Raw genomic sequence first — 27,153 nt, 5'->3', positions numbered from 1 at the left:
AGAGAAAACTAATGATAAATTTCAGCTTTTTAAAGCTCTAAGCTAGCATGAACTTCCAACGCTGAACAGTGTATTACAGTTGATGAAGGTTGGAAAATTCATGGATATCTAAAGATCTTCAAGACATACAGACGAGGCTCAATTTATCCTCCCATTAGAGAATTGCAAGTCTCTGAAATCAGCTACGAAGGTACGTAGTTCCAAAAGCTACAAAATATAGAAGTTCAAGATCAATATCCACAGGCATCTCCACACGACAGGCACAACTCGAGCTACTCGAGTGTGAAAGGGTTTACACTCTTGTGCTAGCTTTGTACATAAATAAAGTATAATTGTATTGAAAGAATGAACAATACATGAGCAAGCTGTAGTGCAAAATATATAAGAAGATGCAGTTAATAGTGGTTGTTCAAGCTTTGACTATTTATTAATCTTATCAATCAATAATCAAATGAGTTCGCTGGAACATCCTATATGCCAGAGCAGATCCAACTTTCTTTTTCTCACTTTTTTCATCGATTAGTAAATGGTGAGGATTGTTATCTTCAGTGATGAGTCTGCTTTCGAACGGAAAGTTTTTTGCTATTTGCTTTTGCTATTTCTAAAAACCAAATTTCAAAAAAGTGGTGAATATAATTGTTGAGTTGTGAGTTAACTTGAGTGATAGGACTACGAACATTATTATTCAATTATTAGCTCTGGTGTGAATCAAATTTCCCTTTAATCGACAACGTCTATTCGGTTCTGTATGTTTCATGTTTTTCCTCCACTTTCTTCCTGTTTTTCAATATTTATATTTATGTTTTCGTTTCAGCAGACTCGTTTACGTTAGGGAGTCGAATAATACTGATCACTTAACGAGTCCCTGCTTTTATAAATTCACAATACATTACTTCTAAGCGTTATAGCCATAATAATCTAGAGAATAGATCTGAATAATACATAAACGTCAATAAATCTTTTATATAATATTATCGTAGACAAATGATATAATATTCATAATTTACATTCTTTTACAGTCAGTTTTGTTATGTTTTTTTTTTCAAAAATTGACATTGCAATTGATTCCTATATTGGTAATAATACAGAGTGTTTCGGGACTTGATGCAAATAATTCAGGAGTGAGTATATGACGAGAAAATAATGCTGACATAACAAAAATTTTCACATACAAACCCTCGCTTCTGAGTTATAGGCTATTAAATTTGCGAAATCAGAACTTATATTTAAATATTTTGTTTAAATTATACAATCAATCATTATGAATTTTTAATTGCTGATTACGTATATGCTTGTAGTGTGTTTGACGGAATAAATAATTCCATACTACTATCTCAAGGCCGGGGGCGGCTTATTGTATTTCAATACTTCCTCCTTTTGGGGATCTTCGAAGCTTTGTATATGCAACACCCTAATGATCGATTGAATAAACTTCTATTGTGATGCCTATAAGGTAGGATCATGGAATGCTCTTCCCAGTTCAAAGAAATATCTTCCATAGACTCCGGAAGTGTCCATAGTTTTCATTTGTTTTTATTTGATAAATTGTAGATTGGCCTGAATTTTTCTCATTTCAATTTTTTCCTTATGTAAGTGATACGATGTTTGACAGTATGCAGTTCAATTAGGTCTTATTGCCTCCTATAAGCGTTTTCAATAAATATCCCAAATTATGATATTTTTTTTCAGAATGTTGAAAATCGATTGAAAAATTCATTTTTACCATATTTAGATTGTACAGATAGTCCCTGTAAAAGTAACTGATTGTTAACCATTGAGTATGAGATGTCCCTGCCCTATATTTAATCACATACGTAATCATCCATTGAAATTTCAATATGTTCGAATGTATAATTTAGGAAATATACTTAAATATAAGTTATGATTTTGCGACTTTAAACGCCTATAACTCAGAAATGAGGTATTATATGTGAAATCTCTTTTTATATAGAAGCATTATTTCCATGTTAACTACTAATTATAGATAAATCTCTAGTTGTCAACAGTAGAGACATATATGGAGTTTAGAAATTATGTTGTAGAAATTTTTCTATTGGAATATGAAGTCCTATCAAAGTCAAATCAATAAAAAAGTGACAATTTGCATTAAGTGAACTGGTGAAAAACTGGGAAATAAGTTATTGGTGTAATGAATCCCTTATTGAGAGACAAAGAATTGAAAAAGTTGTGTAATTATTAATAGTTATGTCAATATCTGTCCATATAGAACATCTGTGATATCTGAAAAATAATGTTTGGAAGCAGTTGGGAATTGATTGAGAACAGATATCTTTTTGGGGAAACTTTCTCATGAATCTCGAGGAAATTGGGAAAATTTAAAAGAAATTATTTGAGTATTGGCACACAAAATTCAGCAAGTTGTTCCTGAGATTGGATTTATATGGAGTGATGCAGTTTTCTGGTAGCCTTAGGAACGAAATTTGGAAATTCTATATGAAGCATCAATTATAAACCCAAGATAAATAAATTTCATCTATTGGTACCAATAAAAGAGCAATTATATTTCTTTGTAGAGATATACATAAAAAATTAGATCAAAGTAATTAACCCTGAAAAATTTGATTAAAAAATTTTGATTTTGTTTGTTATTAGTATTATATGGTTAGGTTGATTATGAAAATATTATGCAACTCTTTAAATATAAATAACTCCTATTCCAAAATCAGTTAATTCTTTCTCAATAAATACTATTTAAAATTATTAAGCAACTATAGTCTATTCACCGACGCGACGCATCAATATTATAAGTTAGTCGAAGTAATTGGTTAATAATTATTGAAACAATAATAAATATAATGAATAATTGAAAAAATATTTCCTATTATGTAAATCTATCTGGAAAGGCTGTTCTTGAAAAACTTTATTCACAAAAAAACACTACTTTCACAAATACCAATTTAAAACATATTGAATGAATTCAATCAATGATTGAATTCACAAAACTCATTGAATTGAATTCCTCATCAACCCTTATTAATATCAAAATTAAAGCTCATTAAGTGTTTGCAAAATATATCTGTTTTCTTTTTAGTTTTAAAATCATCCAGATTTTTCTAGATGTAAATATAATGACAATATATCTTCTATTTCTTATTTATTTGTAGAAAATTTCGAGTTGAAACATCCATTATTTTTGAGGATATTTCTCTTTTATGTGTCTTTGAAGAACAGTATAAATAAAATTTTTGTCATTTTTCAGTTCAGAGATATGAGTTCAGTTTTTATATGTATTAAAATATAGCTCCTATTTACAAAGATAAGCTTTAGCCCATAGTTATTTCCTTAGTTGTTCACATCCGAATATCCGTTTTATTATTCAATTTTTCCTGTGACTCCACAGCTGCTAGACGACGGGGCCGAAATAAAACAAATTGTTAACCCACCGCTAGATCCCCACAGCAGAGACCAACCACTAGACATGATTTAAATCCCAGCATTCTCAAGATAAGTTTCATTATTCGATCTACAGCGAATATAAAGGTAGAAAATTCATTTTAAACTAGAAAACTCTTGCATTCTGTTATCTTCTATTTTATTGAATAAATATATTATTGCATATTTTAGCAATTTACATAAAATTGGAAAATTGAATGAATCAAATTTTTAGTACCTTATTCATCTCTTCGATTTGAGATTTGTCAAGAAGCTAGTGGTGAAATTGATTGTTCGTTCAATTTGAGTATCAGTTCTATACCGAATAGTATAATATTGCAAATTGATGCCCTACGTTGATCAGTATAGTCAGGTTATCAAACTCCTCGATATATTAAAACCTGCATCCCACTTCATATTATTGGAGATAGATGAGAAAATTCGATTTTCATAAACTACATATAATGACGAATCGCTTTCTACCTTACAAGCCACTCGTTGGAAGTTTTCTTTGCATCTTTGGTCTCTTGCTTTGTTGCTTTGTCATTGTTTAAACTGAGGACCCGTGATATAGAGCAGAAAAGTAATCTTAATATAAAGATTGCTTTATATTCTGTTTTTTAGAATATCAATTCGCATAATTTGAATCTATCATTGTCTTCAATGTAGTTAAATTCCTTCTTCAAGGTGTAAAAGATGCGTTTTCCTAGTTAATTTACTCTCATCTCATTTCAACTCTATTCTCATCGAATTAAGGAAAGCCGAACAAAATTATTTGATTATTTCCAGATGCCTGTTTATTAATTTCATAGATTGAATGTGATAATAAGAGATCCATTTCAGGATTTCTGTCTCAAATATCAAAATAAAACTATCGATGATTGTTGAGGTTTCATAGTCAACAATTTGCCAATTATTCAATAAAAGTATGAAACAGAAGCTGCTCCTTAGACTGGTATAACAAGGACCTTGATGAAATGCTTTTAGAAATTTGAAATGCAACATACAAACAATTCTGAAGATAAATATCTCGAATTATCAATTTAATTTGATACCTAATTTGTATCAATGTCAAATTACGAATCTAATGAAATTTTTGTCAATTAGTCGTCTATGTGCAGATCTTTTTGAACAAATATGAGTCGGTGAAACAATAACTATAGAAAAGACAAAGGATGAGAGCAAAAAAAATGCTTCAAGTGGCATATCTATAGCGATAGCCTGCAGCTCATGTGTATGCATGCATGTATGTGCCCTATACACACACACATTTCCCTTGAGACGAGCCCGTCCCTCTAGGCATCCACCCCCGGATAAATCCACGAGTGGGTGCGAAGAAGAACATTCCTACCACCCCCTGTCAATTCCGACAGGTCCTCATCCTCTTTCACGTCGCAGTTTCGCGTGTAGAATCCCTCCTCTCCCCTTAGGTATATGGGAGATTCTGGGATGTCTTATCTTTTTATTAAAGAGATTAGCCTGTTGGCTATACACTCTTGGCTTCTTGTTCTGGACGTCTTCGTGTGTGTGTGTTTCGTGGCCTCGGGTAAACCTCTTCCTACCTCCTGCCGATAGGAAAAGATCTAATCCGAGTGGTCCTTCGCCTTCTCTATAGCTGTCCCCGATGTATAACTCTGCATTTACTTATGAAACGCAGAATTACCGTGTCGGGGGGTGTCCTCTTGTGGTTTATTTTTGTTGGGCAATGAGTGTTGCTATGAGTATCTGCATATTTTGCAACATACTCAGTAGCTCCGGTGTTTTTTCTTCTGTCTTTGTTGTTTTCTTCGCAACTTGTGCGTAAGTGCGTCCTGTTTGCGTGGTGTTCCTTGCTTGGTTGTTCTCCATCTTTTTCGGGTGTTTAGGGCACCCCTTGTAGTTTGCGGGGTGTTCTCCTCCGCAGTTCTTGCAATTCGGTTTTTCCGTCTTGCTGAGCGTGCATTCCGCCGCTCTATGCGCTCCCGCGCATCTCACGCAGTGCACGTCCATGTTGCACGTGCTTTGTCCGTGATGGAATCCCTGACACCTATAACATTGTACAGGTCCGTCGTGCCTTTTTTGTTCTACCACACTTATTTTTGTGTGGCAGAGGTATCTCAACTTCTTATAAGTTGGTTCTTCTTTCGGTTCTATTACTACCATGTATATAGGTAGTAGTTTTCGTGTGTTGTCCTGATTTCTTTGTGTACGGCTTGTCAACTGCCATACTTTCTTCGGTCTAAGTCCATTTTCCTTCAATTCTTCCTCTACCTCCGACACTGGGGTGTTAACAGCAAGTCCTTTTATGACGAGCTTCTTCTCCTTTTCTTCATTGAGTAGGTATGTATACCACTCAATCTTCATCTTGTTAAAGTCGTCTTTAGTCGCCGTCGTTATTTTGCCCGTGTGTATTCCCATTTTACACTGGGCATCGATTTTTCTTTGCACTAGCTGTTTGCGTAGTGCAGTCCACATGAGTGGGGATTTTAGAATTATCGGAGGTGGCCTTCTCTCCGGTTTTGTCTGTTTCCTTTGTTCATCACGTTTTATCTTCTCCAATTCTTCTTGGATTTGATTGTCCGTTGATGTTTTTTCTTCTTCGTCTGAGGATTGTTTATCTGCTTTTTTCCTTTTTTTTTCTTCTTCACTTCCGTGAAGTCTCCTTCCATAGGGCAGTCTTCATTTTGTGGTTCTTCGTTCAATTTCTTCTGAGTTTTCGGAGTTTTCGTATTATCTACTCCTCCTGTAGTTGGGTTCCTTTCCATCTCTTCTATTTTTTTGCAAATGCTTCGTTCTCGACTTTCAGTTCATAGGTATAATCCTTTAAGGTCACAATAAGCTGATTTTTTTCAGTCTCTCTCTCTTCATAATCTTTAATTCTCTCTTCGAGTGATTTAATTTGTTGGGTCAACGTCTTTGTCAATAATTGATATTCACTTATCATTTTTGAACACTCAATGATTTTTTCTTCTTCTAGTCGTTTAATTTTGGTATCTTTGCTTTGTCTCGGTTTTTCGGCAGACGATCCTCTGTCGTAGGGTTTTTCCCTATTCTTGGAGCTCTCAGGCTCCATGCCTGTTAATTTCTGTCTTGGTTTTCCAATTTTTCTGGAGTACCTGGAAATTATCTAAAAATAAAATGTTAAGCCGTACTGAGAAGTACGGCTATTTTTAAAACGGAGAAATTCCGCACAATCAAATTTGTGTTGAAAACACAATTCTTTCATGCAGAAGTGTTCAATTCATTATAAATAGAAGGCTGTGTCAAAGCACAGCTACCTGCTGAAAAAGAAAGGAAAGTTTTATCAGTGTCTCACCTGACTACCTGAATCCGCTTTCACTTCACTTCACTGTCACACTTGTTCACTCGTCGAAGTCTAGGAGTCAACTGCAGTCCGCAGCAGTAACGCAGCGCAACTATGTGCCCTATGTCATCTCTACTATCAATTTATAATTCTATATGTAATAATACCTGTAGTTTGACCAATGGAAGTTTCAGCAACCCTGTAACGACTTCCAGCTCTAATTTTTTTTTTTTAGTCACAGACGAAGGCCAAAATATTGAGGATACACAATATTCTGAATCTCAACAATTCCTTTTCTCTCAACCATCTATGTTGATTGTTACAGTTTATCGTTCAGTATAATTTCCATTTCAAATAACATAAATTTATGATGTATCGAACGTATCGAATCGGAGAGTTTTATATTTTCATTTTAGAGGCATTTTATTCATTCCAAATGTGTTCAGTTTTCTTAATAGATCATTATTTCACTGAAAATTAAATTAAGAATTACTTTATTTCAAACAATTCTGCAACTATTATCCTCAAATTATATTATTCGTTACTTGATTTTCTGCAGTTACTTTCGCGTCCCAGAATCATATTGGATCGTTTTCAGTTCATAATGGATTTTCATTGTTATTTTCTGATAATGGAATAACAGTAATGCAGTTTGCAATTGAGAATAGCTCGCTTAATATGGTTAAAACTGAAAAATGATGACAATTCTTGTGATATTAATATCATATTGGAAATCAGGAATATTTTCAATGTTTTCCGAACAATCTCTAGTCTCAAATTCAAATTTCGTGAACACCTAATAAGAAATCATAAAATTTTGAAAATTATGACTCCATTTTAGTTTTATCGATTAGCACACAATGAAAAATCGAAAGAGGAACAATTAAAACAATACTCTTTATGTTATACCAATCAACGTGTACTTTAGTATGTCTGCAATGTTGGAGACATTGTCTTATTTCCCTCTACTAAATAAAAGAAAATATATGCGACATCACACACAACTTCGCTTCACATTGGGAAAAGAAATTCAGTAGGTTGCAATTAAGATGTTAAAGAGAAAAATTTCTTTAATTGATAACGAATACCTATGTCCATACATCCAACATAAAATTTCACGTCTCTGTTTTTTACACTAATAATTCTCCGACTTTTACGTAACATTGATGTGTAAATAACATTTGTATGTATTATCGTGTATTTATTGTATATACAAAGGTGAGGGAATAGGAGAAAGGTAAATGGCAGTGCTCAGTAGTTGCGTTGTAACATACGCGGCATTACATTAAAGATAGTACTTACCAGGCGGTGGCGCCTAATTTTACTAAAACGCCTAAATGTACAACCCAATTTAGATATTAACACTCAAATATCTTTTGTTAACAGTTAAAAACATTATCACTGTTATCCTCACATAATTATGACAATATTTCTCAAAATATAAATATTCTCCAAGTAAATTCACTTTTAATGATAATTATATTCAAAAATCAGGAAAAACTTTCAATTCCTAGAAAAGTATTGAAATTCAGCAGTACATTGTATATTCATTCAATTAAAAGTAACGTATGAGGTCCCAGAAGTACCTGGCCTGACCTAGAGATGGCGGTAGTTGCTTGAAAAAGTTTGAAGACGCCACGTTGTTTAGTCTTTGTTTGGCAGCTATCAATAGTTAACGTTTTCAGTGAATTTGTAAACATGGAAAAAATTGGTCATTCTTATGTGATACAAAACATCTATTTCAAAGGCGTTTACCCAACCAATATAAAAGCTGAACTAAATTCTACTGTGGGCAAGACTGCTCCTTCGTTATCAAAAGTAAAATATTGGATAGTAGAGTTTAAACGATGCCATACGACCTGCAAAGACCAGCATCGCAGTGGACGACCAAATGAGATGACGACTCCAGAAATGTTGAAGAAAATACACAAAGCGGTACTGGGTGATCGTCGACTGAAAGTGTGAGAGCTAGTAGATATTATAGACATTCCAAAAAGTGCATTACATCGCAAATTAATCGAAAATTTTGACATGAGAAAGCTGTGCGCAAGATGATTGCCGCGTTAGCTGATTTTTCCATCGAGTGTTTAGCAATGTTTCATAGAAATTAAGCCGAATTTTTAGCGCAGTTTCATAACTATGGATAAAACGTGGGTCCATCACTTCTCACCCGAAACAAAGGAACAATCAAGACAATGGATTGAGAAGAGAGAGCCGGCTCCAAAAAAGGCAAAGATCGTTCCATCTGCAAGCGTCAGTTTTTTAGAATGCATGTGGGATTATTTTCATTGACTATCTTGAAAAAGAAAAAAACTGTCAACAGCTAGTATTATGGAAACTATTGGAAAGAAATCAAGCAAAACGTTCGCATTTGGCTAAGAAAAAAGTGTTCTTTCAACACTATAATGCAACCAGCTTACATACATGTTATTGCAGTGCCCAAAATAAATGAACTAAAGTTTAAGTTGCTACCTCATACACTCTATTCGTTATATTTAGCCCCTAAGATTATTTTTTGTTTTAACTTGAAGTAATGGCTCGGTGGTCAAAGATTTTCTAGCAATGAAGAGGTGATGTCGGCAGTTAATGACTAGTTTAAGGAGCTTGAAGATTCTTATTATAAAAAAGGTATTGAACTTATCGAACATCGCTGGGAAATGTGTATGGAGATTATGTTGTGAAATATAGTACAACATCGTAAATATGTATTTCTGTATTTTGAATCATACGAACATTTGAATACATTTATGGTGGCGCCATCTATCGCGCTAACGACGAATCATATCGCATTACATAATAATGCAAATAAAGGGTGAGGTATGCATAAAATCGCGTTTAATACTGCACTAAAACACATTTATAAAATAATTATAATAATAAGGAGATCAAATAGTTTATAAGCTTATTATTCTTGGTATCGTTATGTATGGCGGCGCCATCTAGTGTCAAACGCAGAAGCTAAAAATTACAATACGAACGAATTAGTCCGGATTTTAAATATTCCGCGTATTAGAATTCCGGATTTACGATTTTTAACTGTATATCATCTTACAAATTTCAACTGTTTTCTTTGTTGAATCAGGTACTTCTGGGACCATCCTCGTACAGTGGTATTGATTCTGTAAATATATTCCCATCCTGAAAACATTCATTATACACTGCTAATTATTAGGGAAGGTCACTTTGTACTTTGCTTATATTGCAAACGATTTAAAGGAGCTGCGAAGCATTGATAATTAGGGAATAGAAATAGCAAGGTGAGAATTAAGTTTAATACTATAAATGTAAACGGAGTAAAGCGGAGGTCTCGACAGGTATAAATTGTTTCAACGCGTGTTAACTGAACAATTGTACAGATGAATAATTTTGTTTTGACCTCAATAGAACTGACAGTAGATGTGAATATGTAGTTGACAAACATTTTTTTGAACAGTAGGATAATAAGAACATGCCGACCAATATAGTCAACAGTGTTTCCATAAACTAAAACGGCAATTAAAGATACAGGTTAGGTTTTTTTTTCGAATATAGAAGTTAATAAGAAACTATTTACTCATAGTCATTCTTTTGCAGTAAAGTGGATATGGATATAAATTATTACTCTATACCATCAGAGTATTAATAGGCATTTATGGAGAAATCCAGCAATAACTTGTTCCTTTGGAGGATTTTGTTAACAGGACTGCAAGAATGAAGGTATTTTTTATGTTTAATCTAGAAATAGAGTATGACTGAATTAAAAGATTAATTTTTCCTTAGTTTTTACATCTCAAATATGTACTTCATAAATTAAATTATTTGTATTAGAATTTACAAAATAGAGCTGTAAATTTTACTTACATTATTTGGTTCTTTTTTATCATTTATACCTTTTCGTTCTTATAAATGTAAACTATTTCTAAAAATTCTCTTTTTTGTGTATTAGATTCCGTTACAAGAATTTTCGAAATTTATAATTGAATTTATGTATTAATGATCTATTAGTCTATTTTATAAATACTACATAATATATAATATCACTTCTCTTGTGTTTTGGTCATCTATATTTCAGTTTAGTGAAATATTTGGATAATGTACTATGTCCTTTATGACATATACTAATATCATAGTTGGATAGATCTATCAGTAAAACTTAATATTACTAATCTTTTTTGTGACATAGAATGACATGAATTGCAATTCAAATATCTTGATGTCCAATTTGGTTTCATATACCATTCTTTTTTTGTTCTGTTATTGTTAATTTCATATAATATGACATCAAGAAAATCGATTTTATTATTTTGTTCGATTTCGTATCATAAAAAACTTATTATATAAATAAACTCAAAATAAACCAAATATTCTATATAGTCATTAAAAAATTCAGCAGAGATTGAAGGAGAAAATAAAATTAGATTTTTCATTGCCAATCTATCATATCTACCAATTTGGTTCTGAAGATATTTAAACTCCAATCTATAGCATTCTGTTTCGACTATTTGACTATTGGGGAAGGGTACCAGGAAAAAATAAAATTTATGGAGAAATGAACTTTCGGATTGGACATAGTCGGTGATTTCTATTGATTTAGAGCCAATTGAAGCACAGAATAAAATCACTTCTTAGAATAACAAGCAAATGACATTCCTAATTCTTGATAATAGCTTATAAAATTGGAAAATTAAAAGTTCATATCCAGAAAAATACCTGTACAGTATAAGAAAAATCCATCAATCTACAAATTAAATTGATATTTGCTTCTTTTCCTGTATAAATATTTAAATCCTAACGATTATCATAACAAAGACATAGATAATTCTATATTTATAGTTTTTTCCAAATTTATCTATAGATATTTCAAAAAAGTGCGAAGCATATGAAAAATGAGCCTCTATTTGATCAAACCTGTAAATTAGAATCCAATTAACGATCATAATTAAATCGAAAAAATGAATACTGACAAATTATAGTTGCACACTCTCAATGGATGTTTTTAAAAATATTGATCCAAATTATCGCAATTTGTTTTCAGCTGTTGTTGTATGTCTTACATATTTTGGTAATCTATCTTTTTAGGAAGACACTTTCCAATATGTTTTCCAAATAAGATTTGAACCGTCTCTAGTATAACCCTTTTAGGATATTTCCGTCAAACCATAATAGAGCCCATAACAAAATTTGTCAATGTCCATCAAATGGTGTTCTGTGATTACAACTGAATAAACAAATAATAATATAAATAAATATATAAAAATATAAACAAAAACTATCTTAGACTGTACGGCAGTAGCTCTTCAGTATTGGAGTAGTAGAATTTGGAACCTCGACTAAATCTTATTATTGTCATGTGAGTTTGATGCCTGTTTCCCAAAACTTGCGTCAGTAGGAATAGTGGCATGCTACAGATTGTCTTGCATAATGTCCAGCTTGACGAATGACGAAATTGAATGCTTGTGAAATATTTGAAATTTCAATTTGAACATATCGTATTATGATTCATTCAAAACTGAGCCGGACCGTGAAAGAATGCTTGAACAAAAAACGTTCTCGAGTGTAAAGAAAAGATTCATTCATTATGTCTAAAATTATTTGGAAAAATATATAAAACGTTTGCAATAACCATAAAATGTTGAGCTTGAACATTTGAGAAAAAGAATCATCAATAATAGATTGTTTTATCATTTGATTATCCGCATTTGTTTTTTATAATTTGAGAATTAAAATTCATTTAGAGCATTTATGCAAAATGCTTCTAAATATAGGTTTGAATTGTTTCTTGGTTTTTTATTATATTATATATTCAAATATGATTTTAACTGATAACAAAACTTATTTTAGTGAGAATATATACTCAATCATTTATGACATTGAGCTGTACATGGCTGATTGAAAACATTAAACTTTGCACTATACATTCAGAGTTACACAACGTCTAGACATACATCGAACGACCATTGCTGCAGGAAACAACGCACTACAGGGCGTAACTAATTTTCAGGAACATTTTATTCCATCCATCATAAAAATAAACTTCTGTAGAGTACATTTGTTGTAATAATTTCATATTATTATTTCGTATGAACCTGAAAAATAGAAACTGTTCTCCTAAGTGAAAATTATCTCATAAGCTATTTCAATTACTAATATGAAAGTACTTGCTAGGTTTGGTGGCATCATTTTCAACCTAAAATTTCTCCATTTTCAATATTATCATACTGAGGTGCAATAAGATCATATTCTTTCAAGCCTTTGTATCATATAAATTATTTAATAAACAATAAGTATATTTTGAACCACCATAAACTTGATGAATCAACTTGTTCATTTACAAGTACTGTTTTCCTCTAATTTCTTTTCGTTTCTAAGATACATTCCACAGTGGTAGTAGTGTGCACATAGTACGATTGCACCACTACCTCACTATAAACTATAATTATAATATAACAAGTGAATGACAGCGGCAGTGTGTAGGAAATTGACGGAAAATCAAACAGCTCCATTATATGATTAAGAACAAAAGATTGTCGCTGTTGAAAAATGGTTAACTGACGACATGAAGTTTCACTATTATTGAACAATTTCTAGAAATATCACGTTCTTCAAATATTCAAAACTTTGTGACAAAAAAATTAAATTGCAACCATAGAATGAAGCGAATGAAATTAGACAGTGTCCCACATGGTATAACATTGCAAAAGTTACCCACACACTATTTAGACTGGAGATGTTATTAGATCCTGGCTAATAATTCAGAGAAGAAGGAATAGCAGAAGTAGTAGAAGCACATACACTTCCAAAAGTTCGAACAAAGTTTAAAGATCAGATAGAGAGAGGGGCGCCCGTTGTGATTTGCTGCTGGGCGGATAGGGAAACTATGTGAATTTTTAGACAAAGCTATCTACATGGCAGGAGAAGAGAAGGAAAAGGAAAACAAGCAATGTGGTATTTTGGAAAAAATATGTGTACTTCTTGTTGCTTTCATGAAACAAAGAACGAATATAACATAGGAAGTATACTATGCTTTTATCTGGAGTGATTTTGGTTCATAAGATTGTATGTCCGCATTGTGCCGATGTATCAGAAGAGCCTCAAGGGAGATATGTTCAACTATCCAAGTTACAACCTAAATCAGCACTTAGTGACTATCACTTTCAAGAAATTGTAACTTGCCCGGTAGCAGCACTTCATTACAAATCACGAGCTTCAAGACACTGTAAATCTCTATTGAGTTAAATGCCGATGGCCTCGTCTTTAAGGTGAACTGTAGAAAAATTAATATGTCTGAACAAATCTACAGGTAACTAAATAAATCTGTCATTAAAATTAGTATCTTTATTTATTGCTAATGAGAACTGGGAGAAAGCAGCCATTAAACTTTGAACTGCACATTTTTGAGTTTGTCATAAACAACAATGTTAACAATTTTAAGAGATTCAACTGAATTTGTAATACCAGTTTAATAAATAAATAGAAAAAAAAGTCCCTATAATTATAAGATGAACGAAAATGTTATAAGATAGGATTTTCAACAATTTCACACAATACTCCTTCTAAGTGAAATGGTCAATTTTCTTATGTTATAATATTGAAGGAGTTACTAGAAATTTAGCTAGTCATGTTGTGAAGCTGTCGACTCAGTATTTTGGTGTTGAAGTATAAGATATAAGTAAGGAGACTTTATTTATGCAATTCAAGAGGATATCATTTTAAGTACAATAAAAATATTATTATTAGACTACAATCTACATTCTCTTATTGGTAAAGAAAATGAGAGAAATTTTTGGTCGATTTGGTTCCTACGTCCAAACTTAGTTCAGTGATTTAAGGTTGTCTATTTAATTTATTATTTGTTCTTTCTTATCTTAGGAATACAGTATACCACCCCGCACTACAACATTTTTCTAATACGCACAACACTGTCACAACGCCACAAACAAGGACAGAGGACCAAAGGTCTTACTTGACCAATAGCTAGCTATCTTCTCGTTACCTTGCCGCTATAACGCCCCTACTTCAGGCAGACGCCGCCACTGGTCGTGTGTGGCATATCGAACTCTGTAATCAGAACAGATCTAGCAGCGGCGTCAATTTTTGGGTGTATGTCAGGTACTGTCTGAGCCCAATTTATGGATACCAGATATTTATAATTTAAAATATCACCCAAAAACGTTAAAACTATACAAATTACAATAATGTATGATAATTTTTGTCTAGATTTATACATTGCAAGTTTTCTGAATTATTTTGAAACGGAAATTCCACAATTTCAATTGCATGGACTATATAAATGTTATTCTGATCTCATAAAATATATAATACGTTTGAAAAAAAAAACTTAAATTTGTTAAAAATCATATTAATCATGAATAAATGATTGTTTTTGAATCACAAAAAATACTGTCAAGCTGGAGGATTGACTTAAGAAATAGCAGGATGTTCACAAGTTCAAACGCAACCTTAAAAGAACCGATAATCTCAATGATCAAGACATTCAGAACAAGCGGTTTCACCATAAAACAGACGTCATGAAAATATTCGTATAACATTTACGTATTACATAAACAAGAAAAACGTTCAATGATTTATGGGGCTGTTTCTTATGTCGGTATGTGACCAAGAAAAGAACCTAGACTAACCGAATCGGATACATCTGAGTCGACTTGATTAATCGACTAGTCATCCGAAGCGAGCTTAGACTATCCACTGTCAAGGTTATGAACCCTGTATCTTAGAATACACACGGGATATTGCTCATTTTTGACAAAAGGGAATGAATTGAGCTTTTATATCCACCACATTCTTCAGATCTGTTTCCCAACGATTACCGACTGTTCCCAACCCGGAAACAATACACAAAGAATATAATAAATGAATCATACCCAACATAGAAGCCGACATATAGAGATTCGAAATTTGTTGGGCTGATCGCGTTACTCTTCTTCTCCAACTTCACTAGATTAGAGGTTTATTAATCGATTGATACTCTTGATTTATACAACTTCATGAAGGTTAAGATTGGGAAAAATTCTTCATCGGGGTTTGGTCAAGTAGAGTTGTTTTTTTTGATAAAATAATATTCGATTTCTAGAGTATTGCATTCGAAAAATAGAGAGTAAATTTGATGAGCTTCCCAAATTTCAATTCGACCGCATATTGAGTTCTAATTAGTCCATAGACTGGAAATTCCCGCAAAAATAGAAGTTTTAACGAAACTATACAATGGTGTGATTAATGGTGGTTATCTGAATACATAATTAATTTTTCGTCTTTATTGTTCTTATGATGGTTATCAGCATTTTTCAAGTAGTTCCTCTCCAGTCGCTAGCTCCACTAGTATATATAATGTATTTCGTAGTTTCTTCCTGTGATTGCTAGAATCTCCAAGTAGATTAGACTTAGAGTCCCATCAATTCTAGATGTTTATTAAGCTTACAAAACCTTATCGATTGATACATGAGGATTTGAAAATTTTGGTGATTGTTTTAATGCAATATAAACTATTCTGTTCACCTTTGATACCATAAACTCTCCCACCATAAACTCGAGTTGCTCTGAAAGCATGTGGTAGTCCAACGAATAGTATTGACATAGTTATTTTGAACATTTATCAATATGATGACCCTAGTGCTTAGGTACCCAGGCCACCGTGTCTTTACTACCGTCACCCAGTGGGTTTCGTACACACAAATTCCCAAATTAGAGCATAGTTCAGCACTACATTGTTTTTAGAGCTACTTGCTAATTTGTATCTTCCATTTTCTTGCATAGTGGTAGATCACCGTTATTTCTGCTGAACAATTTTACGTCCTTTGTTAGGTGCATTGGAAGAGCTATTTTTTTAGCACCCCCATTTTCAATATTACACCTTTCGAAATATATGAGACAGTTGTTAAAATAATATTTTGGGATATTTTTATCAAAATATCATCACATCATCCTGTATCAGCTGCACTAATGGCACAACTTTGTATGATTATATTTAGTAGTGGTAGATTCAGCAAAATTCTCAGCTGTGAGAATAGTTCCCATATTCTCCATGATACGTGGTTTCGTATTAATCTATCACACCACCGATTCATAAGTTTTCATTGGCGTTTTTAGCCTGGTTTGTCAATAACTAAAATATATATCGATTAAGTTCAAAACTAGCAGAATTAATATAGAAGGCGCAAGTTCGCAGTACCAGATTCTGTAACTTCAATTTTCAGAATTCCGGTAGTAATATTAGGAAAAAATGTGAATGTAAACGAAAAAGTGCGAATATCAGATTGCAATTAAGTTGGAATTTCTGGAACTGTTATAATGAGCACTCTGTTTACACTACCACAACACCAATACTTACATTTAAACCGACACGCGTTTCGATGACCAAGTTGTCGTCTTCAGAGAGGTCTGTAAGGAATAGCCCCTTCACCTTATTTAAACTGTTCTCACATTTAATTATCTCAATACTTTCAAGCGCATGCAATAATTTATTATTGGATATTGACAATATTTATATATATTTCGAGATTTTTCGTTCAGTCCATAATTTAAATGAGATATGTGCTCTTCAAACTGGACATTAACGAACCTCTTAGTCTGCCTAAGATAAGTTCCAGTGCAAATTTGCTCTGGAGACAGTCATAATTATGAAATAAATATAAATAATGTTAAATTGTTGAAAAGTGTATACAATGATAAATTATTAGATTCATTTGAAAAAGCATTGCGCTTTTTAAATGTAGGAACAAGTTAATTGAGGTGGTTTTACCCTTGGAATGATTTTACGCGGGAGGGAGAATTGTTGGAAAAATTTAGTTTAAACTAGGTACAGTTAATAGGTTTTAGTTTACCTTTAGTCCCTGAAGATGATAACTTGGTTATCAAAAGGTACGTCAGATACTGTAATTGTGAGTGTTGGTGATTGAAATATTAATAAGTTCTGTAATAAATCAAAATAATTAACTATCAAAATTTGGGTCTAATTTTAATAAATGTTTATTTTGAAATAAGGAAAATGATAGATTCAAATGAAAACATAGACGTATATTTTTAACGAAATTTTTTGAAAGACATTTAATATTCTTTCAGAAATCCAAATAAAATTATGTAAGATAAATGATACCAAATGAAAGATAAAACAAATCATTAGCTAACTTTTTTTGATGTCTTGAATTAATGAGGCAATGTGCGTTTTAAGGGTGATATTTTAATACATGTTTCTTTGCATGAGCTAATTTTTGTGAAGTATAGCGGCTATGATTCGTTTTTTAACAACACCGTGTGATCTACTAAAGATTATTTCATACAATTGACACTTGTTGAATGGAGAAGTTTGTTGATTGAGAGAATTAGTGTTATATGAATGATTATTTTATCAAGTTCGTACGAGTATATCGAATATCAATTCATAGACATACATTTTAACGTATAATAGGATCAAAATAATTTTTAGAAATTTTTCAAAGTGAATTTATACGAAATAACTGAAATTTGTATGTTTCACTCATTGGCGAATATTTTCAAATAATATTTTTTCCTACTACTATTAACTGTTTACTACTGAACAGTGAAAGTTAAATCACAATTTAATTGATTTTTTATTAGTACATTTTTCCCCAAATGTACTTTTTGTAACCGTTACGTTCCCTGCCATAGCTTATTAATTTTTTATCACCAGTAAATTATTTAGGGAGTGAAAATCGATAAATAAGTGTTCCATCGTTTTGAATAAATTAGGTACCTTTTTGGGTGAATCGTAGCGAATCATATATTTCCATTTTTCTAGGTTATTTTCTGTAATAAGCTTGAAACAAATAACATTTCTCAAACCAGCTAGATATAGCTCAAGCTCGTACTTCCCTTTAAAAATTGGGGGTGACATCTATCATTGATAGGGAATTGCAGGTGGACATCAGATATGAATTTGGTAATTTTATACTTTCGCAGTCCCCTCGTGTTATGGCTCTAGAAAATCGAAAAATCCGATGTCAATGAATTTTTTTTAAATTTCCGTTTTACGGCAGATTTACGAGAAAAATTATGGGAATAAAAAAATGAAAACTTATTTTGGTTTCATGGCTTTAAATGTTCAAGAAAATGCACTCATTCATAATTGTTTGGAACGAACAAATTGAAAGAAAATTATACAAAAATGTTGATATATCATGTTTTCACAATTAAAAATAATAACAATTTTTCCTAAAATTGACCTTTTTTCACATATAACCGTTTGTGTATCTTTTTTAATAAGTAATCATTAAAGTTATATGAACAAAAACATTCTTAAAATCATTTATTTTAATCAAGTGTACAATATTGAAAGTTAATTTTGAAAAATTGGAAATTTTCACAATTAAAGAAATCTTATCTTGACCTTTTAAGATAATTGGGAGTGTGGCGAGGGGTGGTGGATGGTGTTTGGGAAGCAGACCAAATGTGAACATTTATTCTGAATTTTTAGCACACCCCCTCCACCCCACTCCTAATTCTCTCTATTTGCAAGTTCGTTTCAAAATTATTGTCTTTGAAAATTTTATCTCTTTTTTGTTCAAAACACAAATGAATTTTTTGCCATTAAACATGAAAATATCAAATTTTGCAGTCGAAAATATTATTTTAAGTTACTTAACATTTAGGAATCATCAGTTAAACATAATTTTTTTTGTGAATATCCATTTTTTTTGTGTAGACCAAAGAAAAAAGTACGAGTATTATTCGACTATGTACATTAATAACGATAAAAGTTGATTTTGTAAAAAAATAATAAATAAACATTATTATGCGATTTTAATTTTTCAATATATTCCTTTCTTTTGGAGAGTAACAAAAAAAATACATATGAACTTCGTTTGTTGCTTGGGACAAAAGTTATGAACGATTATATGCGAAGTGCGTTTATGATCATATTTAAAGTCATAAAACTATATGAAATCTCCATGTAACATATTTCCCATATTTTTTTCCTTAAAACGGCCATGAAAACGAAGATTTTTGGAAAAATTCATCGAAATCAGATGATTTCTCGATTTTCTTAAGCCAAAAAACGAGGAGACCGCGGAAGTATAACATTACCAAGAATTTCACGTACATATAATTATGTATATCCACCGAAATAATATATTTCATGCATTAAGTTTGTTCACCCTATTTACTTATGCTTTAAAAAAATAGCGTTATTAGTATAAGTAATTCCACTAATTTTTTTAAACTAACAAAACACTCTTCTCAACAAGCGTCAAAATTGTTTCCTCTTTATCCAAATCACAAAGTTCCTTCATTGCAGTTGTTTGAAAATAAAAACATATTAAACAATGTAATATCTTAGTCTGCATTATATCCACACACAATAGGAAAATTTCATTTCTTCAATCAATCCTTGTGAAGAATTTTATAAGTAAACAGTAAATTTAACATAAGTCAGCGTCTTATGTGATCAATTTGAGAAGATATTAACTTGAACGGATATCCAAGAATTGAATTCGAATATTACGATGAATCAATTATCTATTCAATCCACTTCTAACAATATTTCAGATTTCTCGTTTTTATTACACTTTATTCAACTTGTCGAATTTGTCTGTTTTTAATCAAACTATTCACTTGAAATTACGCACACTTTCTCGCTGTTAAAAATCTTACTAATAGAAAACTCTACGGGAAATGAAGGGTAATTTTAATATGACACTACTAATTTTAACGTGATATTAAAAAAGAGAATGAAATTGTCCTTATTGACTACTGAAGAATACAAGTTGACTTAACTAAGGATCCATATACGGATATTGGCGGTTGCGTGGTTAGGTCGTCGCCTTGTAGTCAAATGGATTCGGGTTGATGTTTAACTGGGGTTTGTGCAATTTTGAATTTTTATTATTTAATAGTAATATTTTAATTTGAAGCAATTCAGTTCAATTCTACAATTTTTTCTGAAATAATTAATTTATATAAGCCTTCAGCCAAATGAGATTTCAAATATAGAATTCTTGGTATTGGTTTTATTTAGGACGTGTATAAAATAGTGAATTAATCTTATAAAAAATTTGCAATCTAAAACTCAAAAGGGTGAAAGAAAAAGTAGATGTAAATTTTTTTAATTCCATTTTATTTAATGCGTTCTAATAAATCAGCAAAAATCTTTTATACCATTGATTTTTGAGAAATATTCAAATAGTAAACACAGATGATGATAAACATTTAGGTACAGAAATGTGAGGCAAAATGGTCATATGGAAACTATCACTTTCTAATCATTAGCTAAAGAGTCCTCTATTTAGTAAAGTTAAAATTCATATTCTGATAGAGTCAAAATTGTTTAGAAATGGTTGTAATGCATAAAAAATTGAAAGTAAATGACCGTAGTAGTACTACAATGAAGTGCGGCAGTTATAAACATTAAAATGTTTTTTAGCTCACAGTATAAATCACACTTTTTTCGATTATTTTTCTTTATTAAATAGACTACAACGAAATTTCGAAAATAGTAGAAAACATTTATTCCAATTCTTTCACTTTTATATATTTAACACGGTCGTAATAAATATTTAGGCAAAATTTCGTAATGTTCGTAAGTTCCAATAAACTACAATTCCAATTAACCAAGATTTCAATACAAACAATTAATTAATAATTGAATCTTATTTCATAACCGAGATTCACGAGATTATAGCAAAATCAATTTATTAAATTATTCACAAAACTATAAATTACATTAATTTGTAATGTCACTGAACGTTTTATCTCTGGAAACTAAGCAATATATAAACGTAAATACCAAAAATGAAATTGTATCCGCCTGATCTAGGCGGAAGAAAAGTGTATTTATTTCTCACACAGAATTCAGATTTAAACTTTAAGGTAAATATATTTTCGGCTTTATATATATATAACTAACTCATGCTACTCGTTGAAGTTTATGAGCCTTCTATATCTTCCGGTTCTGTGAATTGATAACCGATGCCGCCGGCATAAGAAAGGAGTGGGAAAGTATTTTTAGCTTTTTTTTATTAAACGATTTATTTTCATATAAAAGCCACCTTTATATTTATAATTATTACACAGCTAAGCAATAAGGGGAAAATTAGAGAAAACAATAAGAATATAGTTTGGTAATTTTAAAATTGAATCAAACAGAATTGAATAACAAATAAATTTCTAATTATAAAATAATTCTGACTTAAATATAACGAGTAAGTACTCCCTCTGTTGTCGATTTTTGTAGCTAATTGATTCAAGTGTAACAACAGTAGTTATTATTCAGATTACCAGGAAAATGTGTATACAGCACCCTCACGTTTTTTAAATATTTTACCATATTCATATTTCTTCTGTAATCCTCGTTCTTTGAATATACATTTTTACCAAATTATATGGGATGTTTTACACATTTGGCGATGTTTATCTCGAAATGTTAGGTTTTGATGACGAAATGTCAAATCTGACATTGCAATCATAGAGTTTGACATTTTTAATAGTGAACGTACTCAGATCGTGTTGTCATACGTGTGCTATTTGAGGTGAATACAGATATTTGAAACATTCATCTTGGTCAAAAACTGGAAGTAAATCTTGCGATGATTTTTTATGACTTTCGACGTGGATCCAACCCCAACAGCAGTGTGCCGATCAACTCACTTCGAGTTTTGGTGATGCAGCACCATCTCAAGCAACTATGTTGAGTTGGTTTTCCTAATGTAATTGTGATCGCTCCTCGGTACAGGATGAATATCGTGAAGGTCGCGTAAAATCGGATTTTGTGTTATAAAAAATCGATGCTGTGCGTCATGTGACATACCATGATATTGAGGTATATTTGGGCATTAGTTCCACTCGAATACATTCAATATCGCATAAACATTTGGCTGTAGAAAAGATTTTTTTGCCTTGGTTGCTGCATAATTCGATAATCGTTAAAAAAAGAGCTCATGTCGAATGATGCGAAGAAATTCTGAAAAATTTTAACCGCGATACTTCAAAAGACGTCTATAAGATCGTGATAGTCGATGAATCATAGATCTATGCATATGAACCTGTAATTAAATAAAAATTGAAGGGATGGGTCTTTCAAGATGAGCCAAATCCAACTAAAGTTGTTTGCGCACTAAACAATTCCAAACAAATTTTGACTTGTTTTTTAGATGTAACTAGACATGTCACCACCATTCGATTAGAGCAACATAGAACGGTTAATTCTGACTAATACACTAGCATTTGTTCGCCACAAGTGTCCGAAAAAAGATGTGAAACCATCGCAGAACACGAATCAGTCTTCACCTCGACAATGCTAGCTCAAACACACATTGTATTCCTGGTTTTGACATTGGCATTTGACAATGCTCTCATACATCAGTTCAAACTTAAACGTTTTTGAACAATCAAAAAATTAAATTGATAATTCTTTAGCCATACTGTGCTTGTTTACACCTAATGATTTTTGCTTAAATAAACTGTTGAATGTTTTTCTACACTTCAAAAAGCGTTTGATGTATTCAAATCACCTGTTTTGAAGCTACTTCAATCGGAATGGAGAAAATGCTTTGACAATTGGGAAATAATATTTTGAAAAACAATAAAGCCACATCCAATTATCAATGTTTCTCTATCTCAAAACGTAAGTAGCGACCCTCGTATTGTAATGTTCTTAAACTTATAACAGAGATCATTGACGAACATTTGCATAAAGTATGAGCTAAGGAGTAAATATACAACGCCGCGTATAGGCCCTCTATCTCTATTCCACACCAACACCCCTTCTGCCTACTTCTGGCCATGATATGAGGTTTTGTAGCTTCCATTCGACCAAATTACTGAAATGCTGAGGTTCATTTCTCGAATCATACCTTGGTTGGTCTATATAGAGGCCTTTCATTTAGTGTTAAAAATGTTAATTATGCAATCATCAATCATTATATCCACAGGATCTCTCCATTTTATTATTTCTACCTCTGACTCATATGACAACGTCTTCTACTTCGAACATTTATCTTATAATCGTTTATTATTTGCTGGTATCGCAGTATATGGCTTTTTTTGTAAGTAGTATTCTCATCTCAGCTACGTGTGGTATGTTTTTTTTTCAATTGTTGTTTGAGCCTCAAGTCCTCGGCTCAAGTCCAGATATGTCGGAACAAATTTTATTAATTCTAAGTTTGCTTTTGTTTGACACGTGATTATGCATTCAGATGATGTCACATTTGTCTGGGTCTGTTAATTTTCTGCTACTGATAATGCTGATGCAATTGTATTTCCTCATAACCTGATTCAATGTATGTATGTGTATATAAACAATTTGAAGCGTTCTGGTCCCTCAGATATTGTAAGGGATTCAATATATTCTTCTTCCTAGTGTGTATAGGCATCACTGCCTGTTTTTCTTCACATCATTGCCTCTGCTCAGTCACCTGGTTGTCACTCCATCTTTTCCTAGGTCTTCCAAGGCTTCTTTGTCCTGCTGGTGATTTGTCCCTTGATATTTTCACAATTCGTTCTTCCGTCATGCGGTCAATGTGCTCATTCCATTTTATCTTTCTATCTTTCTATCTTTCCAGTCATTGATGTTATCTATCCCGGATTCGTCTTATGTTTTCACTTCTTTCTCTATCCATTAGTGTTCTTCCCGCTATTCTTCGAACTATTTTCATTTCTGTAGTCTCCAATATCCGTTTCGTTTTAGAGGTCCCAGGTAGGGTCTCTGCTACATAGGATAATATAGGTCTGATTGCGGTCTTGTATATGCGGGCTTTTGCTTCAGTTCGAATCTATTTATTTTGCCAGATTGTGTCATTTAGGTATGCTGCTGCTCTTGAGGCTCTTGTAGCTTGATTTCTTACTTCCGTCTCCACGTTCCCTTGTCCAGATATTTCGATTCCCAGATATTTAAATTTCATTTCCAGGTGTATTATTTTGTTATCCACCACAAGCTTACATCTGATCGGTGTCTTGGAAGTAACCTTTGATTTTGTCTTTGCCGCTGATATTATCATATCATATAATATGATGGATTCAATGTGTAAGAGTATTTTTATATTGAATATCTTTGCTATTCTTTCGAATTTTCGTGCCATTATCTGTTGTAGATCATCCTTATTTCAATCTATAAGAACAGTGTGAGAGTAACACATACTTACAGTGATTATATCTGTCAAGATCGAGAGAATGCTTTCTTTTTGTTTCATACCATTCGCAACTGATATATTAGAAACTTATTTGGACAACATTTTACCAGTGGCTTTTGAAGCAACAACATAAAACTGGTTCATTTCATACCACCATATTTATATTTACTTATTCCTTGATTTAATTTCTATTATTTATTCATATTATAGTGATAATATTGGATTGAGTTCAGATATTTTCTTATTTTTTTATTCCGTTAAATATTTAGGAACACCAGTAGTTATCAAAATATGGAAAACAGAACGACATTTCATTTATTTCTAGCACATTTGAAGAGATATGCATTTAATCAATATCTACATTGACAACCAATATAAAATTTTCTTTTCAATAATTTATATTTCAAATAGTATATTTATAGGAGATTATTTGTGGGATATAAATATAATTGATTATAATTCCATCAGCGTTTTCGGAAAGAATTGTGAAATTTTCAATTAAAGATATTGGCTTATAATTAGAAGACGTGTTCTATAAAGTGTTTTTGTGATGTGGTTTGTTAACAGCTGTTGTGAAATCGGAAGGGAAAAACCCCAATTCAATTAACATATTTGAGTGAGTGGCTGTGGTGTTTCATAGGATCCACACAAAAATGAGCTCAACTTGTTCAAGTGTATACGGGTCATCGTCCTTCTTTTTTAAATTGAAATTCCAGGCTTTATTTCCATATGGTACTTTTTATGAGATTATCAAATTAATTGCTTACCGCGCTATTATTTCTCACTATAGCAGATAGACGGAATGTAGTTTTTATACTTTAAAAATGTGTCTTAATAACAGTGTATAATTAGAAATATTTTCATTTGCGTTCTGCTTTGTTTGTTTCTATTCATTTTTGTTCTAACGTTCCCTTTCAACTATTTTTATTATTAGGTATTGTACTTTTTTGTTTCTTTTTTGATTCATATAACTGATTCAGCATATTATTACAATATTTCCTCTTATCTCTACAGGCATAATCTAAGTTGTTCAGAATATTTATTTCTCTCTTGCTCATCTACTCACAATATATTATTTTTATTGTTTAAATCCCATTCTATCACTTCTTAACTTTTGTTACTCTCTGGAATCATTGTCTTTTATTTTGTCTTGTCTCCTTTTTTGATTAATACTTGATAATACTGAGATTTTCTGTTCTGAATTGGTAATATCGGTGGTCGTCTTTTTTTCGTTGAAACTGGATCTTCAATTACATATTCCTGTTTTTTCCTCTATAGTTTGATACTATCTTCATCTGCAAATTCAGAAATAACTTCATAAAGACATAAACCCGAGGCTGAACAATTGATGGCGTATAAAGGAATCAAGATATTATTCTATTCACAGATCTCAGAGATGGCAATGACTTACAGATTCTCGAATGAACTTATTTTGAAAAGAATAGTAATAAACCAAGAAGTAAACATGCTGATAGAAGAGAAAACTACCGATTTCTATGATATGATAAGAAACACAAAGTATTAACTTATAGCAAATGAATGGAAGGTGGATTATAGAATATACATCAAGGATTTCGTTTATTGCGAACCTACATGATATAAAAGTCTTGCAAACATCAAATAATTGTGGTAATAAAAAAAATCATCCAATTATTTTCAGTCAATACCAATAGGAGATAACAATATTCTGATATAAATTTCATTTCATAGCAACTACACGTTTAATTTCCAATACAACAAACGTTTCCGAGTTTTCCCTCTAATTGGATAAAAATTATATAAAAATTTTATTAATGCCTACACAGGGTACGAATGATCACTTGTTATTAATTCTATCTACATCAAAATGGATCATCCTTGTATTCAACAAATCCATTATACGCTTGTTATTTGGTGAGTATTGTTTATATTTATTGAAAAATCGAATATTGATGGAAACAGACCAATGAATAATAACTCGTATATGCGTGAAATATTCGGGTGTAAATATTTACGATTCACTAGAGCCGTGCAAAATGGATTTGTTGTTGAATTGAGAAGAAAAAAATCCATCGAACATTTAGGATTTATACAGGATGATGAAGTGGAAAGGATAATTTTGAATGTCGGTACTTAAGGTATTATACAATGGTATAACATATGGTCCTTATGTATGGAATAAATCCAATTTTGACGTTATTATATACTGTGTGAAAAAAACCTCAAGTAAGCACCCTCACTGAATTATAAGCACCCCCTAGAAAATTTTAAATAAGAAAGGGGGTTACTGGTACCTTGTTGGAAAGAGATTTTAGTCCTCTGTTGAGCAATTCAATTTCTGTCTAAATTTGGTGCAAAAATAACTGAGAAAATTAGTTTTTCGAATTTTGATAATGTCTCTATCACAAAAGGTAGAAAGAT

The 27,153-nt window shown here is 31.8% G+C and overlaps 1 protein-coding gene across 6 annotated transcripts in view; it reads right to left on the bottom strand.

Annotated features, from left to right (window-relative positions):
- Window positions 1-27,153, bottom strand: part of LOC130448965 (CUGBP Elav-like family member 4) — a 1,535,225-nt gene that overhangs the window by 165,199 nt on the left and 1,342,873 nt on the right. The window contains exon 3 of one of the 6 annotated variants that reach the window (XM_056786865.1): window positions 14,649-14,713. The exons of the other annotated variants lie outside the window; for them this stretch is intronic. The gene's annotated coding sequence lies outside the window, so the exon portion shown is untranslated. The remainder of the gene's footprint in view (window positions 1-14,648; window positions 14,714-27,153) is intronic. 6 annotated transcript variants of the gene reach the window in all.

Source organism: Diorhabda sublineata, chromosome 1 (genome assembly GCF_026230105.1).
Source record: "Diorhabda sublineata isolate icDioSubl1.1 chromosome 1, icDioSubl1.1, whole genome shotgun sequence".
In the NCBI taxonomy this organism is placed as follows: Eukaryota; Metazoa; Arthropoda; class Insecta; order Coleoptera; family Chrysomelidae; genus Diorhabda; species Diorhabda sublineata.
This window is presented reverse-complemented; position numbering and strand designations above follow the sequence as displayed.